Here is a 21,335-nt window from a genome sequence, read left to right as displayed (position 1 = left end):
TTCCATTGCATGGATATATCACATTTTACTTATCCATTCATCTGCTGATGGATGTTTTGGCTCTCTCTGCCTTTTGGCTATCAGGAATGGTGCTGCGATGACCATGTGTATCCATGAACTTATCACTGGAGCACCTGTTTCCAATTCCTTTGGGTATATCCCTAGGGTGAATTTCTAATGGGATCACTATCACTGGTGGGTTGAGAGTTGTCTGGGGGGAGAGGAAGGGCAGGAGGAAAGCCAGTTCAGAGGTTACCAAAGGGATCCCTGGGTGGCACAGCGGTTTAGCGCCTGTCTTTGGCCCAGGGCGCGATCCTGGAGACCCGGGATCGAATCCCATGTCGGGCTCCCCATGCATGGAGCCTGCTTCTCCCTCTGCCTGTTTCTCTGCCTTTCTCTCTCTCTGTGTGTGACTATCATGAATAAATAAAAATTAAAAAAAAAAAGAGGTTACCAAAGTACTCCAGGTAAGAAAAGACAGATCCTGCGAAGAAGTGACCCAGGAGAAAGGAGAACAAACAGGAAGTGGAGGGAAAGCCAAGGGAAGGGAGTGTCTCATGGAAACAAGAGTGATGAAGCCCATCAAGCAAGATCCAGCAAGATGGGGACTGATCACTGCCTACTGGGCTTGGCCACGCAGAGGTGAGCAGATGGCCGGGGAAAGCCTCAATGGAGTGGAAGGACTTGGAGACACAAGAGGCAACAGCTCTTTCAAAGAATTTCATGAAAAGCGCAGAGAAATGGAATGACAGGTGGAAGGGGCTATCAGGTCAAAGGTCTGTTTTAATGGGAGTCATCATGGAACGGTGGCTGGTACGAATGATGCGGTAGGAGCCCAATGCTGTACAAGCCCATCACCTCCTTTCTGGTTCCAAAACATTTCCATTCCTCCAAAATAAAACCCCTTACACATTAAGCAGTTTCTCCTCCCTCTCCACCAGAGAGATCTCATCAAGATGCAGGTGAGAGGTGTGGAGTAGTGCTGGGGCTGGAGTGACCCCACAAGAACATGAGCGGGGATCCCATGGCATGTAGGGCACACGTGGAGTGGTCATAGGCCTTAACCAAGAGCAGGGTAAGCCTCCTCCATGCTGTAGGGAAAATTCTCAGGAAGTCATACTGGAAGGAGCCTAAGTTTGGACCACTGTGGATTATCTCACCTAATGACAAGAGAAGCCAAGCTGAAGTCAAAACGTCACAAAACCACAGCACTCATATTTGGCCCTCTAATATTCCAAGTAATCTTCCTTTGCCTTAGCTTTACCCTTCTCATGATGTCCTTGGGCTAACATTAAAGCTACCATCATGGGGACGCCTCTTTGGCTCAGTGGCTGAGCATCTGCCTTCAACTCAGATGTGATCCTGGGGTCCTGGGATCAAGTCCTACATCCGGCTCCCCACAGGGAGCCTGCTTCTCCCTCTACCTATGTCTCTGCCTCTCTCTCTCTCTGTCTCTCATGAATGAATAAATAAAATCTTTAAAAAATAAATAAAAATAACGCTACCACCATGAACAGTAGAGCAGCTGGTTCAGGAGTGAGCAGAGTGACTGGTTATGCTAAGCTCTGCACCTCATACAACATGCAAAATATTGAGGCCTTAGGTACAGTGCTGAGAGAGACTGCGTCTTGGTAGGAAGGCTAGTAAATGTTCCCGCATGTGCCTATATGGACACATAGGAAGCAAGGTGAAAGGTATGTCACAATTTCTTTTTATAATATCATTTAAGGGGCAATGAAACTATAGTGGAAAGAGCATGGAAAGGCCTGAATTTGAGACCCCCCTCTACAACATATTAGGTGCGGAGCCTTAGTCAAGCTAATTAACCTCTCTGAGCCTGAGAAATGGGGTCAGGAATACCCACATCATCAGTCTTCAGCAACAAATGAGAGAATAGTTCTAAAAACAGATTGTAGAACACTACGTGGTTATCCACGTAACCTGGCTTTACTTGTCTCGATGTGTTTCACATGTTTACGAATTTCTGAAAGTTAATGCAAAAGACTGTATGACAGGCAACAAGAATCCCCAGAGGAGGAGTTGTGCTTTCTACGTACTAGACCCAAAGTCCAAGAACAGGACAGAGAGGAATCCCAACAGCTCGAGCATGTGGCCTCTTCAGGGGTCTGGGCTCGTTACCTCACCCCTGGCTAAGCCATCAAAGGCTCGCCAAAAGCTGCCCGGAGGTCACAATATCCTGTTTCATCATTGACTCCCATCATCTTGCTTAGCACACTTCAGTCCTTTGGAGTGTTCAAGACAAAAGAGGGTGAGAGATGAGGTCTAGACTCCCTATTTGGGGATTGCCTCCAGAGGGTTTCATCTATCCCAGCACTGAGAGCGGGCCTGCTTGGAAGCATCCTGCTGAGCATCAGTTCCTCAAAGGTCTGTTTATACAGCTCAGCATTTCCAACCCCACACTAGAAACTACCAGCTCAGAGTTCAGCAAACTAATGGGGTAGATGTGAGAACTGCCCCTGTGCCAAAGGACATCAGGGTTTCAGCCCCACTAAAGACCTCCCCTGATCTACATCAGTACGGTGCAGTAGAACCTTCTGCAAGTGCCCTTTATCCGAGCTGTCCATTATGGTAACCACACACCAATTTTACTTGCTCCTGGAGAAAGAGTGTTAAGATGTTGGAAAGCGAGACAAAAGCAGGAATGTGAAGACCCTGGTGCACGCTTAATAGATGGTCATCTTGCACCCCAACAATCTGGCATGGCTTCTGTCCTCTTAGCTAACCCAAATCTTCCCCAGCCTTCAAGGGTCAGCGCAAACCTTGTGCCCTGCTCTAAGGTCATCTATGCCCATCCAGTGCTCTCCGTGGCTCTTAGGGGTAGACCAGTAATAGGGGCTACAGAAATTCATAGGAGACTCAGGACACCTCCAGCTTGAGCCATCAAGGAGGTGTGCTCCAAAGAAATGAGGACTTAAGTGAAAACCTCAAACAAAAAGTAGAATCAGAACAGGCTGAGTTATGGAGTCAGACATGCCAAATAGAGGGACAAGCTCGTAGAGACAAAAAACCCAAGGTGGGTTATGCAGGCAGAGAGCAGACCGATTTGCCGTCTGCTCAGCCCAAAGAATTATCAAGAGATAAAACAGGAAATGATGTTTTCTGCTAGATGTGAGGTTATTTTGAGCCAGAGGGAGAGGGCCTTGAATGCTGGGTTTGACTACTCTTTCACAGGAAATGGGAAGTCTTGGCACATCATTGAGCAATCATAACTTGGGGCAAACAGCACTATGGGAGGATCGCAAGCAGGGGCAGCACACAGGATAGATATGCAAGGACCTGAAGAGGCTGCTGCAATCTCGCATCCCATGGCCTTGTGTCCCCAGGAGTGATCACTCCCCTCCCAGCACTTTCAAGCATCCCCTCGGCCATCACCATTTCTGACAGTGGAGGAATCAATACACCATACACTGTTGGTTGCCCTCCCGAACACCACCCCTACCTTGCTAAGAGGATCCCGACTTCATTGGGCAGCAATGCGCTCCCCATTCCAGGGATGAGTCATGACTTACCTAAGCCAGGCAGACTGATCTCTTTCCCATTTGCCAGTGACTAGCCTGGGGGTGGGCATGTGGCCCAGTTATAGTCAAAGACATACATACAAGGGGCGGTCTGCTAGGGACCCCTGACAAAGACTTTCCTCCACATGAGAAGCAAACAATGAAGCAAGCACTGGTCCCAGCCCTTCCTTCTCACTTTGGACCTGTCATACGAGGATGAGAAGCTGCAGGCCCTGGGGGACAAGCTGGTCCAAGAAGCCAGCACCCTGAAGACAGACGATGGGAATCTGGAGAGAGACTGGATCCCTGATGACCCCAAACTGCCAGACCAACCCAGTCACTCATACCCCCAGTTTCCCGTTAGGCAAAGATCACTCTCCTATTGGCCTCAGCCCCCTGTTAATTCAGTTTCATGTTACTTGTAGCCCAACATGAACCCAAACACAGGACTTACCCGGGACTTGGTCCCAGAGCTGTTCTATGATTCTTACTGCTGTTACCAACCAGAGCATGCGGATCTTGCAGGACACCCCTGGGGTAGAAGGTATATATACCAAGGGAACAAGAGCTGGGCAGGGGCCATAACTGAGAAGCAAGGACAGTCAGGGCCAGAGGCTGCGGAGCCCCATCATTAAAGGAAAGGGACCACACCTTACCGCGTTGCCGGACAGGTAGAAACATCTGGCAGGAAGAGGATGTGGCAAGCCATAGAGAGGGCTCAGGGCCCCAGCTGACCCATCAATGACCGCTTAGTTCACCGAGTGTCTCGTGCTCCAAACCGAGTGGAAAGATCCCGCCCACTAGCTGGGCCCAGGGCGTGACGAGCTTGGTGCATTCCCTGCCAGATCCTCACTGCCTATCATGCTTTACGGACACAAAAACAAATTCCACCATATGTTAAAGTTAATTGCAAACATTTGCTGCTGAAGAGAGCTCCATTTTTCAAGAGCCCACAGAGATCTGGTTACACTGGTGGCTGAAGCATCAACCAGCCTCATGCACTCATTGAAAGCACCGGGGCCAACCTGAGGGTGGCAATCAAACCGTGGATGGACCCCTACTCACTGCCCCCTCCCCTCCCATCCCGCCGGTCCCCACCTCCACCAGGCTCAAGCAAGTGCACACGCCAGGTCCAAGAGTGCACAACCCCTCTGTCGACACAAGCTGAAGGCCACTGGAGGGAGACTGGAAGGACCAGGGTGGTGGGGGCAGGGCAAGATGATGGCAGGAAGGGGTGGAAGGATGGGGACGGACTGGGAAGTCAGCTGGCTGTGTTCCACTGTCCAGTGAGTGCTGAAATAAGAGGGAGAGAGAAACCCAGGAGGCCCAGAGCAGTCAGGCTGGTTTGCTAGGGGTCTGCATGGGGCCTGCAAGCCATAGTTATTGATGGTGTGGTTTAGGAAGAGGCCAGTGAGGGTGAACCTGGGGCCCACCGGCCTTCAGCCTAGAATGCAGCCGGGGAAGTCCCTGAACAGCATGGCTGGCGGGGAAGAAGGCAAGACTCAGATCTTCCTTGAACACTCTTCCATGGGCCATGGAGAGGCATTCGTAAGCACCTCCCTGGCAGTGTGGAGAGGAAACAGGAAGACTTTGTATGGCTCAGCCTGTGCATTGCACCCACATTCCCACCTGTCCCGAGAGAAGCAGTTCGTGCTTTGGATTTGCACCAACACAGCTGGAGAAACAGGCTGGGAGGAGTCACAGCACTAAGTGCTCTGGCTCAGGTAGGAGCACCACGGAGGGTGTCTATGGAGCACTGGCCATTGCGGCAAGTCCAAATGTGTTATGTCTGGTGGATGGAGAAAAATTTCTGAGCAAGCTCTTAAAGGGATGGTGAAATCATCATGACCACTGAGTGGCCTGTCGTGCCTACAGACTCATTCCCAGGCCTTTCTAGAGGATACATAGGAGGAGTTATCTACAGAGGGGAGCCCACCTGGTCAGCTCCAACCCCATGGGAACCTCCTAATGGCAAAGTCCCAAGACATTCATTCTGCGTCCACATGTTCACACCCAGCAGATGCAAAGATAGAAGCAACTCAACGGGGAGAAATTGGTCAAGAAAGTCAAGTCAACTGGGGATGCCTGGGTGGCTCAGTTGGCTGAGCATCTGACTCCTGGTTTCACCTCAGGTCATGACCCCGGGGTCATGAGATTGAGCCCCACGTGGGGCTCCATGCTCAGTGGAGTGTCTGCTTCAGATTCTCTCTCTCCATTTCCCCCTTTTCTCTCTCCCTCTCTCTCAAAATAAATAAATAAATTTTAATTTATTTTGAGAGAGAGAAAGCACACAAACAGAAGGAAAGGGAAGGGGCAGAAGGAAAGGCAGAGAGAGAGGGAGAAGCTCCCTGCTGAGCAGGGAGCCCAATGCAGGGCTCGATCCCAGGACCCTGGAATCATGACCCAAGCTGAAAGCAGATGCTTAACCTACTGAGCCACCCAGGTGCCCCAAGAATAAACAAATAAATCTTAGAAAAAAGAAGTCAAGTCAACCAATCTGGGGTCCTGTGGAGCCCATCCACTGAGGCAGGCCTCACCTTCCTGTCTAGGCTCCCATACAATGAGTACTTAGCTAAGCTACCTAAATCTTTGTTTTGTCTCTTTTCATATGCATGTTGCCCCACGGAACACACTGCAGCAGTTACATACTATTTTATTCGTAAATAATTAAGTATGCCCATTGCACTGAGCTACCCCATGCTACGAGTATCACAAAAATAGCAACTGTCCCTTACCAAGAGAAGTCTAACATCTGTTAGAGATTCAGAGCATATACAGGAGGAAAGCTAAGTGACAATACAAGAGTTAAGTGTTCCAGATGAGGGTGCAACAGGACATGCAGTAGAGTGCCAACCATAAACCTGGCACCACTGGGAGCGCACGCAGGGTCACAGAGAGGCACCCCAAGGTAGCACCAAATGAAGACAAAAGACAACAAACACTAGCATCGTCATGCTCACTTACCTGTCTCACCTGCCCAAGGCACTCCTCAGGTGCTAAGACTGTCATTTATCCCTCAAAACCACCCAAGTCAGACACAATTATAATCTCCATTTTTACAGATTACGAAAGTGGGACCAGAGAGGTTAAATGACCATACACCCTCATCCAAGCTTGACAGCAGATCTGCCTTGGGTCCTGGGCAGTGAACACCTGCCTGGGTTCCGAGAGTGACTTCTCTCTTCTAAATTTCCAGTCCAGTTATGGCCTCCACTGGCCATCCTCCATCCTTGTCCCCAGCACCCCTACACACACACATACACACACACACACACATTTGCACTTCCAACTTTCTGTGCTAAGAACAGTTTCATACATCTACTGTGGTTTATGTCACTGTATTCATAAGTACTGGTTTATATTTGACTCCTTCACTCTATCGTGTCCCTAGAGGAACAACATTCATTTTGTATCCCTAGCCCACAGCATCATACCTAGCATACCATATATCCATAGTAACTCTTGGTCAGATTGGGTTAAATGGAAGTGAATTGAACCAATTTGGGAGTTAGGTTCTTGGGCATAGAAGTCAGGGTTTATTGCTGATTCTAAGAAGTGAGGAATGACCAAACTGCCCTTAGCTAATCTACCTTCCCAGTGCTGGACTCCAGGGGTGAGTATTTACTACGGAAATCAGAAGTGGCAGCGGCCCTGATGGATGGCCACCACCCTCATAAAGAGCTGTGGGATGCAGTCTCCAGCCACAGCCTCAGGGCTTCTAAGTCCCTTGAAACTTTATGGCACTGTTACCATGGCGGTCACGGATGTAACGCGCCATGGAGGCAAAAAAATGAAATTCCCCTAGAGGTGAAACATTGGTGGGAACTTCTTCACGGGCAGGAGTGAGTGACTTAACCTCTCTGAGCCTTGGTTTCCCCATCTGTAACGTGGAGATGACAACATCTCCTTAAGGTCGTTGGAAGGATTAAATCTAGTCATCTAGGGAAAACATTGGGGCTGGAGCAGAGTAGGCCCCTCGGTCATCAATAGCATTTCCTGTGTCCTTACTACTGTTGGGAATACAAGCCCTAGCATTCTTGCATCACCAGAGTGATGGGTTTTGTCACCTTGTTTTGATTTTTCATTTAAATATACAAGAACGGGATTCACAGGAACTCTGGCAATAATAGTGGAAGGAACCCTATGGTTTCCAATAAACGAGGTTGCTCATTGATCAAACGCGGCCAGGCTGACATCTGAAATTGCCACCAAAGGGCTACAGAGCTCACTCCTCCCAACCTCACAACACCAGACAGCCCTGAGTCCTAGGCTGGGCCTCTACCAGGCAAGTTATTTGCCCCTGGGTCCCTGCACTCACTGGTTTGGCTTTGTTGGCTAGTACACTAATGGCAGTTATTCATTAGCGAGTGTGAAGAAAACCCCCAACAAGCAGGCGTCTGGGCTTTGCAGGAGAGCCCAATGCAACCGCTCATTAGCATTTGTGAGGGACACCCCAATAAAAACACCCAACGATGTCCCACTAAACCTGACCAGAGTGACAGAGGTCGACTCAGTTCCACGTGACTTCCAGTCACCTCACAAACACCCCTGCTGGCCCCCCTTCCCCACACTCTGTGTCTTCCCCCTGCCTCAGCAAAACCCCCTCCTTTCCCCTCTATAACAAATCCAGATGCGGACCCCAACGCGTCCTCCCCACGGAAAGAAGGTGGTCCCCGCTGCAGATGAGTCAAATGCCCTGAGGATGAGGAGCAGGGTGGGGGCAGGTCAAAGGGAGGGAAAAGACTAGAGATGAGAAAAGGCAGCATCCAGGAAAGACAATCGGCAGAACTGTGCTCCCCTCCCTCTGGTTTCTAAAACATTCGCAGCGCGAGACTGTGTGTCTTCCTCCCTATGAGTCTGAATGCCAGCCAACTCAGAGAATGAGAGCAGACTGGGGCTAGGCAGGAGATAACCACAACTGTGTTGGGAATGTCCCTGAGGCTTCGCAAAGGGGAGCCCGGCGGGAGTGGGGGGATGCCCTCAGAGAGGCTGGAGGTGGGGGTGAGCGTGGGGGAAGGGCACATGAGATGCGGTGGGCGGAGGAAAAGCCAAAAAGGGGCTCCTTCAGAGGAGTCATCCCCACTACAGTCCCGAGAATGCATTTTCTGATTCTCCCTGGCAAACGTAAACTCCCCGGTCACAACATATTCTGGAAAACCCTCTGCCTTTCCTGCCCATCAAGAGGCCTTTAACACTGAAACCCAGGCCCGCCTTTTCTGATAATGAGTCTGCTGAGATTTTAAAATCAAATCCCTGCCTGTGAAAAGGTTTTCAAACATAAAAAGGATTCCAGCCAGACAGACAGACAGCCCTGCCCCTCCAGCCTCACCCTTGCAAGCTTTGGCAAAGTGCAGCTCCAAACCCCCTTCCTGCAGGTGCCAGGACGGATCAGCCCAAGTCACTGGAGGGATGACATAGGAGGCCGAAAGGCCAGCCACCCTACAACCTCATGCTCCAGCCCAGGGTGAACACAGGACCCAAAGCGTGAGGTTAGAATCACTCTGCCCCGAGCTGGCAACGGAAATGGCCTCAGACCGTGCGTTCGCCATCACACGGTGTCTGTAAAGAAAAGCAAAACAAATTTTTTGAGTGTGATCCACGGCCACCGTCATCAATTGCAATAAATCCCTTGGCGCTTCAGGGAACCGTCAGAAGAGAATACACTCTCAGAGAGGGGGAATATTCAGGAGATAAGGCTCGTGAGCAAACCTCCTAAAGGATGCAAAAACTCCTCATGTGGGATTTGATATTATCATATCTTGGATCAGAAACGGGGCACTGAGCAATACAGAGATGCAGAGAAGGATCATTCCGCGCCTTGGCCGAGCTCAAGATCTGGGCTCTGAAATCCATAATCAATCAAATCCGAGGCGCGCCACCACCGTGGAAAGGAGTAGCAATGCACTGGGAGGAGGAGCCCTGGGAGCTTCAAGCAGGGGTGCAAATGCCCTGGGGACCCACATGTGCCTGGCTGGGCTCCCTTGAGAAAGCTGCACATGGTGGGGAAGGTGTGGCGAGTCTGCTGGCCCCGAGGAATCTCCAATGCAGGGCAGGCCCGAGCCGAGCAAAACACCGCCCACAGCAGGAGGTAGGGGGCAGAAAGGCTCTGTGAGTGGCACATCGTGGCGATGAAGTTGTCTTGGCACCTGCTCACCTCGCTACTTGCCACCAGGGGCTCGCGAGCAGGAGTGCCAGCCTCCAGAGGGCATCCCTGCCAAATCCCCCACTCGGGCAGGGGCATTCCAGGGCTGTGCCAGGGCCCGGGCAGCAGCTCGGGGGCCGCAGGTGGGGGCCGCAGCCCTGGGATGGAAGGTCCCTCCCTGAGTCTTCCCCCTTTGCACATTCCCTCTCCCTGCGGGCACATGTCCCTTGGTGTCAGAGACAGATTATCCCATGTTGTCACTGCTCCCTGTGACTCCTGCAGAGCACCCGGCTGCAGGAAAACCAAGTCCTCCTTTGCTCTTACAGGCCCTCCCTGGGCCGCGGATTCCTTGTAGCCCCTGTTCCTCCCACGGTGGCCACAGGGAGGTCAGCTCCCCAGATGACTGCACCCCGTCTCCACTCCCACGTGCACGCGCACGCCCCGCAGAGCCGGAGCAGCTTCCCGCTGGAACGGCACAGAGAGGCGGGAGGAGGATCTGTCCTCTTACGGGGCAAGAATCCAGCTTCTTCCAATTGGCTGGATGACCTAAAAAAGGAAAGTCGGATTCCCATCCAGGGGTCTAGGATTGGGCATCAGGTCATCCATCAGCCCCCAGAAACCTTTTGGCTTTGTGTGTAAGTGCTTATGTGAATTCCTGGGAGCAGCAACAATAGCCGATAGGGTCAGTCACCCTGTGCCAGGCCCCAGTCTAAGGGTTGACCACGTGTCAGCTAATTTAATCCTTAAATAGGAGATAGGAACTGTTTTAACCTGCCATGTAAAGATGGAGAAATAGGGGCGTCTGGGTGGCTCAGCGGTTGGGTATCTGCCTTCGGCTCAGGTCGTGATGCCGGGGTCCTGGGATCAAGTCCTGCATCGGGCTCCCCACGTGGAGGCTGCGTCTCCCTCTGCCTGTGTCTCTGCCTCTCTTGTGAATAAATAAATAAAATCTTAAAAAAAAAAAAAAAAAAGGCCAGAAGAAATTCAGCACACAGGTCATCCTCTGGCGGGAGGAGTACTTGAACCAGAGTAACAAAAGCCAGGTTCTCCCCACAAAGAGCCACCTGCCGGGCAGCAGCAGAGAGGCCCGAACGATGGCGCTGGCGCATGAGCCCTGCACCTCTTCCCACCGACTGCAGGCTGCACCTCGTTACCTGGCACCATGGGGACCCCCGGCCTCGGAGGGCCCCAAGCGGGCATTACCCTGCGTCAAAGCAGGCGGGCCCTGAGCTCGTGGGTGCTTTCTCCTGCAGCATCAGCCGGAGCAACTCCCAAGGGAACCCCCCACCCCACCGGCTGTGTGTCCCGAGGGCCTCCCATTCACGTTCATTTGTTCACGAGTTCCGGAGCCCACGGGCTGAGGAACTTGCACGGTCACCACGCTTGTCTGAGGGACGCTGGATGCAGCGACCCCCCGACGAGTGACCCGGGTCCCTGAGAAGCAAGGGGATGGAGCCCGCAGCCAGTGGGAAGAGGCCTTGGCCCTGGAAGCTGCCCCGCCGGCAGCGGGCATGGGCCGACTGCGTCTCCTGCCCCAGGCGCCCCCAAAGCCGCACCAGCATGCCCAGCTCCATGCCCGGCTCCATGCCTGGGTCACAACAACGGTCACGGCTAAGTACTTGCAGAAACCGAAGCGCACGTTACTTCCCATGCACGCAGGCTCTTTTCCTACTAGGGGACGTGAGAGAAGAGCTAAGAGAGACGCTGGGCTGTCCTCCCTTGAGAGAGTAGGGGGGCAGGGATGCTTGGTTCATCTGTCCTCTCAGAGCCAGCAGCTCTGTATGCCTCAGTTTCCACTGTGGTTCAATGGGGGCCTGAGCCACCTGTCCAGAATGTTCGCCAAAGACCTAACGCCTTCCCTCCCAGGGCCAGGGCGGGAGGCGGGGGGTACATGAGGCCAACTTATCATCCCCTTAGCATCTCTATGATGATGAAAATAATTTGTATTATTTGCTGCAATGAGTGGTCAATGGTCGGGGCCTATACATCAATAAACATATCAACTGCCCCAAAGACGCTCAAGTGGAGATTTGTGGGGAGGGCTTGAGCCGTCATTTACATGACCCCTTTCCAGCTCCCGGTCCCCCTCTCCCCGGGGCGGGCAAGTGCTCGTTTTACTGCCTGGCAACCAGACTGGGACTAAGCTTGCTAAAATATGAGTGTTTTTTTGGCTGGAGTACCAGAGAGCCTGCAGCCCTACGGAGAGAGAAAAATTGAACACACCAGGCCGTGGCTCCAGAAAGGGGAAGAATTAGGCTTCACACCGAGCAGGCTGAACCATGGCATTCTTTAGATAATGCTTAACAAACCCCCAAACAAAGGCAGCCAACTTCGCTGCATGTTCGTAAAATGTATTCTCAGCAGATTCGGGCTTATTGAAGCCCCAAGTCGCTCTGCAGCCAGGGTCCCCGTCCTAAGCCTCCCGTTTTTCCGTGCCGCTCCCCGCGTCTGAGTCCCTGCAGACTCTGCCAATCAGAATTCCTCACCTCAGGCTCAGGGGGGCTTAGCAACCAAGGTGAATGGTGGTGCTTTTAAATTTGATCCTCACCTTTAAAAACCACCACCCCCCTTCTTCCAAAGTCTCCCCCCCACCCCCACCCCGCCCTGATGAGCCATCACCCAGGGGCCAGTCCTCGGTGCTTTGAGGGCTGACTTCTTAAAGAGGAAGGTGTGGGGATTTGTGGGGCTCACCTCCACATCTCCCCGTTCTACCCTGAATGACGCCGCTCCCGTTCAGTCGCCTCTATACACCAGACCATTTACTACCATGGTCCCAAAACTTCAACCTTAAGGTCGTTGTTTTTTTGTTTTTTGTTGTTGTTGTTGGCTATGTCACTGTCACCGGTTATGGTTAGCATTATTTTTTTAAAGATTTTATTTATTTATTCATGAGAGACACACAGAGAAAGGCAGAGACACAGGCAGAGGTTAAAAGCAGACTCCCTGCGGGGAGCCTGATGTGGGACTCGATCCGATCCCGGCACCCCGGGATCAGGCCCTGAGCCAAAGGGAGATAGATGCTCAACCGCTGAGCCACCCAGGCGCCCCTATCGTTAACATTAGTAAGTATTTGCACACCACACAGAAAGCCAGCTTGGTAAACTGGCAGGCATGGTTTTGTAGTCCAATCTGTTTTTCTACTGAGGAATTTCGAGGGCTAGGTCGAAATGGCAAAGGTACGGGAGTAGGCTTATCTGAGATTAAACACAAACATTATCGAACTTCATTAAAACTAAATGCAGCTTTCAATTCTTTTCACACACACATCAACATCCCCGCCCCCCCAGCCCCGCACCATGGTGTCCTATTGACCCTTTACCCAATTCCCCAGGATCTGTGCATTGGATGGGCCCTTTGTGACACTTAATAGAGGACAGGCATCAGAGGACTGGAGACGAGATGGGGTCCTAAAGTGTGTACCATCTGCAAATCTGAGATCAACACCTCTGCTGCAGAAGTTACCTCTGCACTCCAGGATATAGGGAACCAGACCTGGGGCCTTGAGGCCCACAACACCCCTGGCTAACTCTCTGACCTCAGGCAGGATTCTGTTAGGAGCCTTCTCTTCCAAAAATGAGAGTAACAATTGCTACCCCTCACTGAACTCCCAGGGCTTTGGGGGGTGAATGGGATAGGGAGCAGAAAACACTTTAAGTGCTTCTGAGAAAGAAAACACAGAAATGCAAGATACTAAGCTTTTTGGAAAAAAAAAATAAGGAAGACTCTCCAGGATTCTCTAGTTCTTGTTTGTTTGGGTTTTTTTAAGATTTTATTTATTTATTTATGAGAGACACACAGAGGGAGAGAGACAGAGACACAGGCAGAGGGAGAAGCAGGCTTCAAGTAGAGAGCCCAACGTGGGACTTGATCCCAGGACCCCAGGACCACACACCCTGGGCCAAAGGCAGCACTAAACCACTGAGCCACCCGGGTTGCCCTAGTTCTTGAATATTTTTGCACCCAGCTGCCCTGAACCCTCATCTTCACTTGAAAAGCAGCAGCAAAGAAGGAACACCCAACCCCAAAGCACAGACCCAGGCCTCTGACAGCAGGTGGCTTGGACGTGGGGCCTCAACGTTCACAGATTCAGATGTGACAGATTTAAGTGATGGCCACAGCAAACACGAAAACCAGAAACCATGCCAAACACAGAGCTGGACAACCCAGTCCAGGTCCATCCCCCCGGAAGACTCCAGGATTCCTGGAGGTGAGGATGGGGCAACATGCATACAGGGAAAAGGTTTCAGGCTGACCGCAGGCAGAGTGGAAAGTAGGCTTGATGATGCTGGGCCACAGCTGTACCCGAAGGACGTGCATGGCAAAGGACGACGGCTCAGCAAACTGTACCCGCTGTCAATCGGGTCCACCTACATCTGTGTACATATGTGTGCACGCACATGTGAAGCCACAATGCACTGTCCTCTGAAAACAAGGCTGCAGTGCCCAGAACGGTGCCTGACCGACAGCAGACATGGAGTACGTGACCTGTTCACTGATCAGAGTCCTACTGACTTTTAGATCATCCACGTAAGGGGATTTTTTTTCTCCAGTAACAGCAATGAATCTTCACCGATCAATCAACCTCCCACTCAGCCCCCTTGTGCTCAGTGGCCCCCCGGGTGTGAGACAGCTGACTGGGGTAAGGGGCATCGGACAGAAGGAAACACATGGCATGCCCGGCCCCCAGCCTCGACGCCTCTGCTTTCTGCTGGAACCCCAAATCCTGGGCACCAGCCTCTGCTTCTTCCTTCTACCACACTCTGTCCAGGCCATCTATCCAACCTCACGCTTTCCCAGACCATCCACAGCTGATGAACCCCAACCCTGAGCTCTGCCCTCACTCCAAACTCACATCAGGTTGCCTACTGATGCCTCCTCTTGGATATACAACCCATTTCCAACCTAACATGGCCAAACAGGACTCTGCAATGCCCCCTTCCACTTGCCAAATGGTCCACATGGCAGCCTAGGTAGGGCCGCCATCTACCCAGGAGTCATCTTGGGTTCCTTCTGTCCCTCAGCCACAATCTAAGTCCACCGGTCCTTCGAATCACGTCCAGAGTTGTTCATTCCTCACTGTCTCCACTGCTTTCTCCATCTCCTGCCTCCCTACCCTCAGCCACTGCAGCAGCCAGTGACCTTTTGAAAATGTAAATCAGATCTCACTCCCCGGTGTAAAGCCCTCCGGGCGGGGGGGGAGGGGGGAGGACTTCTCTAATGGATCTAGAATAAATCCAAAATCCCTACTCAGCTTGACTAAACTTCCAGTCTGATCCTTGCCACCTTTTCCAACTCATGGAAGCAGCCACGCTGCTCCCCTCCTTCATTCAACGGCAGCTGCGCAGACTTCCTTCTCTGCCTCCAATAGGTCTTCCCCACGCTCTTCCCCAACATCAGGCATTTCCACAGGCCTCTCTTCTGCCTGGAACAATGTCCTTCTCCCCATTCTTTACATAAATGGTTCCTTCTGGCAGTCAGATCTCAGCTCAAATAGCCTCCAGGTCATCCAGCCTAAGTGCCCATCTGGTCACTTTATTCACCACCCAGCAAAGCACTGTTCTTCCTCCCGGCATCTTTATTCTGGACTTGTCTCCTTGGGTCCTAATTTATCTCCATGGGCAGAGAGAATGTGGTTGAGTGGTCAGAACAGAGCCCAGCATGCAGCATGTTCTAAAAACTATTTTTCAGGACGCCTGCGTGGTTCAGTGGTTAAGTGTCTGCCTTTGGCTCAGGGCGTGATCCTGGGATCCTGGAATCGAGTCTCATGTTGGGCTCCCTGCATACAGCCTGCTTCTCCCTCTGCCTGTGTCTCTGCCTCTCTCTGTGTCTCTCATGAATAAATAAATAAAATCTTAAAAAATAATTATAATTAAATAAAATAAAAACTATTTTTCAAATGTATGGCTCTTCTAACAGGGTACACACAAACTCTCATCGTAGTCACATGCAGGTGGGCTGTTCCTCGTCACTGCCCACAAGACATCATGAACGACGAGGCTATGCTTACTTTACATCTAATATCCCTTTGTTGCCAGGAGACAGAAGAAAGAAATTGCTGAAAAATCATCACCTCCTTTGGCAGGAAGTAAAAGAAAAGAGCCAAATTCACTCTCTCACCCCAACTTCCATCTTTGCAAACCATCTCTGGTCCATAAGAACACCGGCGTTTGAGAAACAGCGTCGAGATCCAAGGACCCAGGTCTGAATCCACGCTGGCGACACAGGCCATGTCACACAAGCGACTGCCTCTCCCAGCTTGTTGTTTGTTTGTTTGTTTTTGCCTCGCGTCTGTTAGCTGAATATCACACCAGCCCTGCCACCTGCCAGGGTTGTAACGGGCCACGAGCGTGTATGCAAAAGAACTTTGCAGCGAGCAAAGCGTGACCATAAGCACAGGGATCGCGAGCATTCCCGAGCTAAAGGGACTCAGTAGGGACCACAAAAATCTACCCGGCTGCTGAGTTCACTTGATACCAGCGGATCACCCCGGCTCGGTGTGGGCGTCTGATGTTGGAACAGGAGCTACGGGAGGCTCACGCTGGGGGTCCCAGCTCATATCGAGCAAGCGCGGGCAGCGAGGGCAGAGTTAATTACAGCCGGCGGCGGCCTTGCACGCGGGCCTACCCTGCCCTCCGCTGGGAGCACCGCGCTCTAAACCCGAGCTGGCCCATATTAGCGAGCAGTGATTAGAATATGCCCACAGGGCCTTTTAAACTTTCCTTCTCTAGTTAAAGCATTTGTTTTCAGCAAGATTTATGGACACGTCTGCTGAGCCCGAGCAGGTTTGCCAACACGGGAGTCCTTCCGTTTACAAAGCCCCGGCCGCCTCGCGCCCGTCTGCACCCACGTGGAAAGAAAGGCGGCCTCCCCCCGGGTGTTCTTGTTCCCCACAGGGAAGAGCGTGCGGAGAGGCGGCAGGAAGTTTCTGGATGTTATTACTTCGTTCAGTTAGCAGCACCACGGAGGGTGTCTATGGAGCACTGGCCATTGCGGCAAGTCCAAATGTGTTATGTCTGGTGGATGGAGAAAAATTTCTGAGCAAGCTCTTAAAGGGATGGTGAAATCATCATGACCACTGAGTGGCCTGTCGTGCCTACAGACTCATTCCCAGGCCTTTCTAGAGGATACATAGGAGGAGTTATCTACAGAGGGGAGCCCACCTGGTCAGCTCCAACCCCATGGGACCTCCTAATGGCAAAGTCCCAAGACATTCATTCTGCGTCCACATGTTCACACCCAGCAGATGCAAAGATAGAAGCAACTCAACGGGGAGAAATTGGTCAAGAAAGTCAAGTCAACTGGGGATGCCTGGGTGGCTCAGTTGGCTGAGCATCTGACTCCTGGTTTCACCTCAGGTCATGACCCCGGGGTCATGAGATTGAGCCCCACGTGGGGCTCCATGCTCAGTGGAGTGTCTGCTTCAGATTCTCTCTCTCCATTCCCCCTTTTCTCTCTCCCTCTCTCTCAAATAAATAAATAAATTTTAATTTATTTTGAGAGAGAGAAGCACACAAACAGAAGGAAAGGGAAGGGGCAGAAGGAAAGGCAGAGAGAGAGGGAGAAGCTCCCTGCTGAGCAGGGAGCCCAATGCAGGGCTCGATCCCAGGACCCTGGAATCATGACCCAAGCTGAAAGCAGATGCTTAACCTACTGAGCCACCCAGGTGCCCCAAGAATAAACAAATAAATCTTAGAAAAAAGAAGTCAAGTCAACCAATCTGGGGTCCTGTGGAGCCCATCCACTGAGGCAGGCCTCACCTTCCTGTCTAGGCTCCCATACAATGAGTACTTAGCTAAGCTACCTAATCTTTGTTTTGTCTCTTTTCATATGCATGTTGCCCCACGGAACACACTGCAGCAGTTACATACTATTTTATTCGTAAATAATTAAGTATGCCCATTGCACTGAGCTACCCCATGCTACGAGTATCACAAAATAGCAACTGTCCCTTACCAGAGAAGTCTAACATCTGTTAGAGATTCAGAGCATATACAGGAGGAAAGCTAAGTGACAATACAAGAGTTAAGTGTTCCAGATGAGGGTGCAACAGGACATGCAGTAGAGTGCCACCATAAACCTGGCACCACTGGGAGCGCACGCAGGGTCACAGAGAGGCACCCCAAGGTAGCACCAAATGAAGACAAAAGACAACAAACACTAGCATCGTCATGCTCACTTACCTGTCTCACCTGCCCAAGGCACTCCTCAGGTGCTAAGACTGTCATTTATCCCTCAAACCACCCAAGTCAGACACAATTATAATCTCCATTTTTACAGATTACGAAAGTGGGACCAGAGAGGTTAATGACCATACACCCTCATCCAAGCTTGACAGCAGATCTGCCTTGGGTCCTGGGCAGTGAACACCTGCCTGGGTTCCGAGAGTGACTTCTCTCTTCTAAATTTCCAGTCAGTTATGGCCTCCACTGGCCATCCTCCATCCTTGTCCCCAGCACCCCTACACACACACATACACACACACACACACATTTGCACTTCCAACTTTCTGTGCTAAGAACAGTTTCATACATCTACTGTGGTTTATGTCACTGTATTCATAAGTACTGGTTTATATTTGACTCCTTCACTCTATCGTGTCCCTAGAGGAACAACATTCATTTTGTATCCTAGCCCACAGCATCATACCTAGCATACCATATATCCATAGTAACTCTTGGTCAGATTGGGTTAAATGGAAGTGAATTGAACCAATTTGGGAGTTAGGTTCTTGGGCATAGAAGTCAGGGTTTATTGCTGATTCTAAGAAGTGAGGAATGACCAAACTGCCCTTAGCTAATCTACCTTCCCAGTGCTGGACTCCAGGGGTGAGTATTTACTACGGAAATCAGAAGTGGCAGCGGCCCTGATGGATGGCCACCACCCTCATAAAGAGCTGTGGGATGCAGTCTCCAGCCACAGCCTCAGGGCTTCTAAGTCCTTGAAACTTTATGGCACTGTTACCATGGCGGTCACGGATGTAACGCGCCATGGAGGCAAAAAAATGAAATTCCCCTAGAGGTGAACATTGGTGGGAACTTCTTCACGGGCAGGAGTGAGTGACTTAACCTCTCTGAGCCTTGGTTTCCCATCTGTAACGTGGAGATGACAACATCTCCTTAAGGTCGTTGGAAGGATTAAATCTAGTCATCTAGGGAAAACATTGGGGCTGGAGCAGAGTAGGCCCCTCGGTCATCAATAGCATTTCCTGTGTCCTTACTACTGTTGGGAATACAAGCCCTAGCATTCTTGCATCACCAGAGTGATGGGTTTTGTCACCTTGTTTTGATTTTTCATTTAAATATACAAGAACGGGATTCACAGGAACTCTGGCAATAATAGTGGAAGGAACCCTATGGTTTCCAATAAACGAGGTTGCTCATTGATCAAACGCGGCCAGGCTGACATCTGAAATTGCCACCAAAGGGCTACAGAGCTCACTCCTCCCAACCTCACAACACCAGACAGCCCTGAGTCCCTAGGCTGGGCCTCTACCAGGCAAGTTATTTGCCCCTGGGTCCCTGCACTCACTGGTTTGGCTTTGTTGGCTAGTACACTAATGGCAGTTATTCATTAGCGAGTGTGAAGAAAACCCCCAACAAGCAGGCGTCTGGGCTTTGCAGGAGAGCCCAATGCAACCGCTCATTAGCATTTGTGAGGGACACCCCAATAAAAACACCCAACGATGTCCCACTAAACCTGACCAGAGTGACAGAGGTCGACTCAGTTCCACGTGACTTCCAGTCACCTCACAAACACCCCTGCTGGCCCCCCTTCCCCACACTCTGTGTCTTCCCCCTGCCTCAGCAAAACCCCCTCCTTTCCCCTCTATAACAAATCCAGATGCGGACCCCAACGCGTCCTCCCCACGGAAAGAAGGTGGTCCCCGCTGCAGATGAGTCAAATGCCCTGAGGATGAGGAGCAGGGTGGGGGCAGGTCAAAGGGAGGGAAAAGACTAGAGATGAGAAAAGGCAGCATCCAGGAAAGACAATCGGCAGAACTGTGCTCCCCTCCCTCTGGTTTCTAAAACATTCGCAGCGCGAGACTGTGTGTCTTCCTCCCTATGAGTCTGAATGCCAGCCAACTCAGAGAATGAGAGCAGACTGGGGCTAGGCAGGAGATAACCACAACTGTGTTGGGAATGTCCCTGAGGCTTCGCAAAGGGGAGCCCGGCGGGAGTGGGGGGATGCCCTCAGAGAGGCTGGAGGTGGGGGTGAGCGTGGGGGAAGGGCACATGAGATGCGGTGGGCGGAGAAAAGCCAAAAAGGGGCTCCTTCAGAGGAGTCATCCCCACTACAGTCCCGAGAATGCATTTTCTGATTCTCCCTGGCAAACGTAAACTCCCCGGTCACAACATATTCTGGAAAACCCTCTGCCTTTCCTGCCCATCAAGAGGCCTTTAACACTGAAACCCAGGCCCGCCTTTTCTGATAATGAGTCTGCTGAGATTTTAAAATCAAATCCCTGCCTGTGAAAAGGTTTTCAAACATAAAAAGGATTCCAGCCAGACAGACAGACAGCCCTGCCCCTCCAGCCTCACCCTTGCAAGCTTTGGCAAAGTGCAGCTCCAAACCCCCTTCCTGCAGGTGCCAGGACGGATCAGCCCAAGTCACTGGAGGGATGACATAGGAGGCCGAAAGGCCAGCCACCCTACAACCTCATGCTCCAGCCCAGGGTGAACACAGGACCCAAAGCGTGAGGTTAGAATCACTCTGCCCCGAGCTGGCAACGGAAATGGCCTCAGACCGTGCGTTCGCCATCACACGGTGTCTGTAAAGAAAAGCAAAACAAATTTTTTGAGTGTGATCCACGGCCACCGTCATCAATTGCAATAAATCCCTTGGCGCTTCAGGGAACCGTCAGAAGAGAATACACTCTCAGAGAGGGGGAATATTCAGGAGATAAGGCTCGTGAGCAAACCTCCTAAAGGATGCAAAAACTCCTCATGTGGGATTTGATATTATCATATCTTGGATCAGAAACGGGGCACTGAGCAATACAGAGATGCAGAGAAGGATCATTCCGCGCCTTGGCCGAGCTCAAGATCTGGGCTCTGAAATCCATAATCAATCAAATCCGAGGCGCGCCACCACCGTGGAAAGGAGTAGCAATGCACTGGGAGGAGGAGCCCTGGGAGCTTCAAGCAGGGGTGCAAATGCCCTGGGGACCCACATGTGCCTGGCTGGGCTCCCTTGAGAAAGCTGCACATGGTGGGGAAGGTGTGGCGAGTCTGCTGGCCCCGAGGAATCTCCAATGCAGGGCAGGCCCGAGCCGAGCAAAACACCGCCCACAGCAGGAGGTAGGGGGCAGAAAGGCTCTGTGAGTGGCACATCGTGGCGATGAAGTTGTCTTGGCACCTGCTCACCTCGCTACTTGCCACCAGGGGCTCGCGAGCAGGAGTGCCAGCCTCCAGAGGGCATCCCTGCCAAATCCCCCACTCGGGCAGGGGCATTCCAGGGCTGTGCCAGGGCCCGGGCAGCAGCTCGGGGGCCGCAGGTGGGGGCCGCAGCCCTGGGATGGAAGGTCCCTCCCTGAGTCTTCCCCCTTTGCACATTCCCTCTCCCTGCGGGCACATGTCCCTTGGTGTCAGAGACAGATTATCCCATGTTGTCACTGCTCCCTGTGACTCCTGCAGAGCACCCGGCTGCAGGAAAACCAAGTCCTCCTTTGCTCTTAC

The 21,335-nt window shown here is 51.7% G+C and overlaps 1 protein-coding gene across 1 annotated transcript in view; it reads right to left on the bottom strand.

The window, feature by feature from the left end:
- LMX1A (LIM homeobox transcription factor 1 alpha) overlaps positions 1-21,335 on the bottom strand; it is a 160,677-nt gene that overhangs the window by 64,436 nt on the left and 74,906 nt on the right. The window lies entirely within an intron of this gene.

This window comes from Canis lupus, chromosome 38 (genome assembly GCF_003254725.2).
Source record: "Canis lupus dingo isolate Sandy chromosome 38, ASM325472v2, whole genome shotgun sequence".
Lineage (NCBI taxonomy): Eukaryota > Metazoa > Chordata > Mammalia > Carnivora > Canidae > Canis > Canis lupus.
Note: the sequence above shows the minus strand (reverse complement) of the source record. Positions and strands in the feature narration are given on the sequence as shown.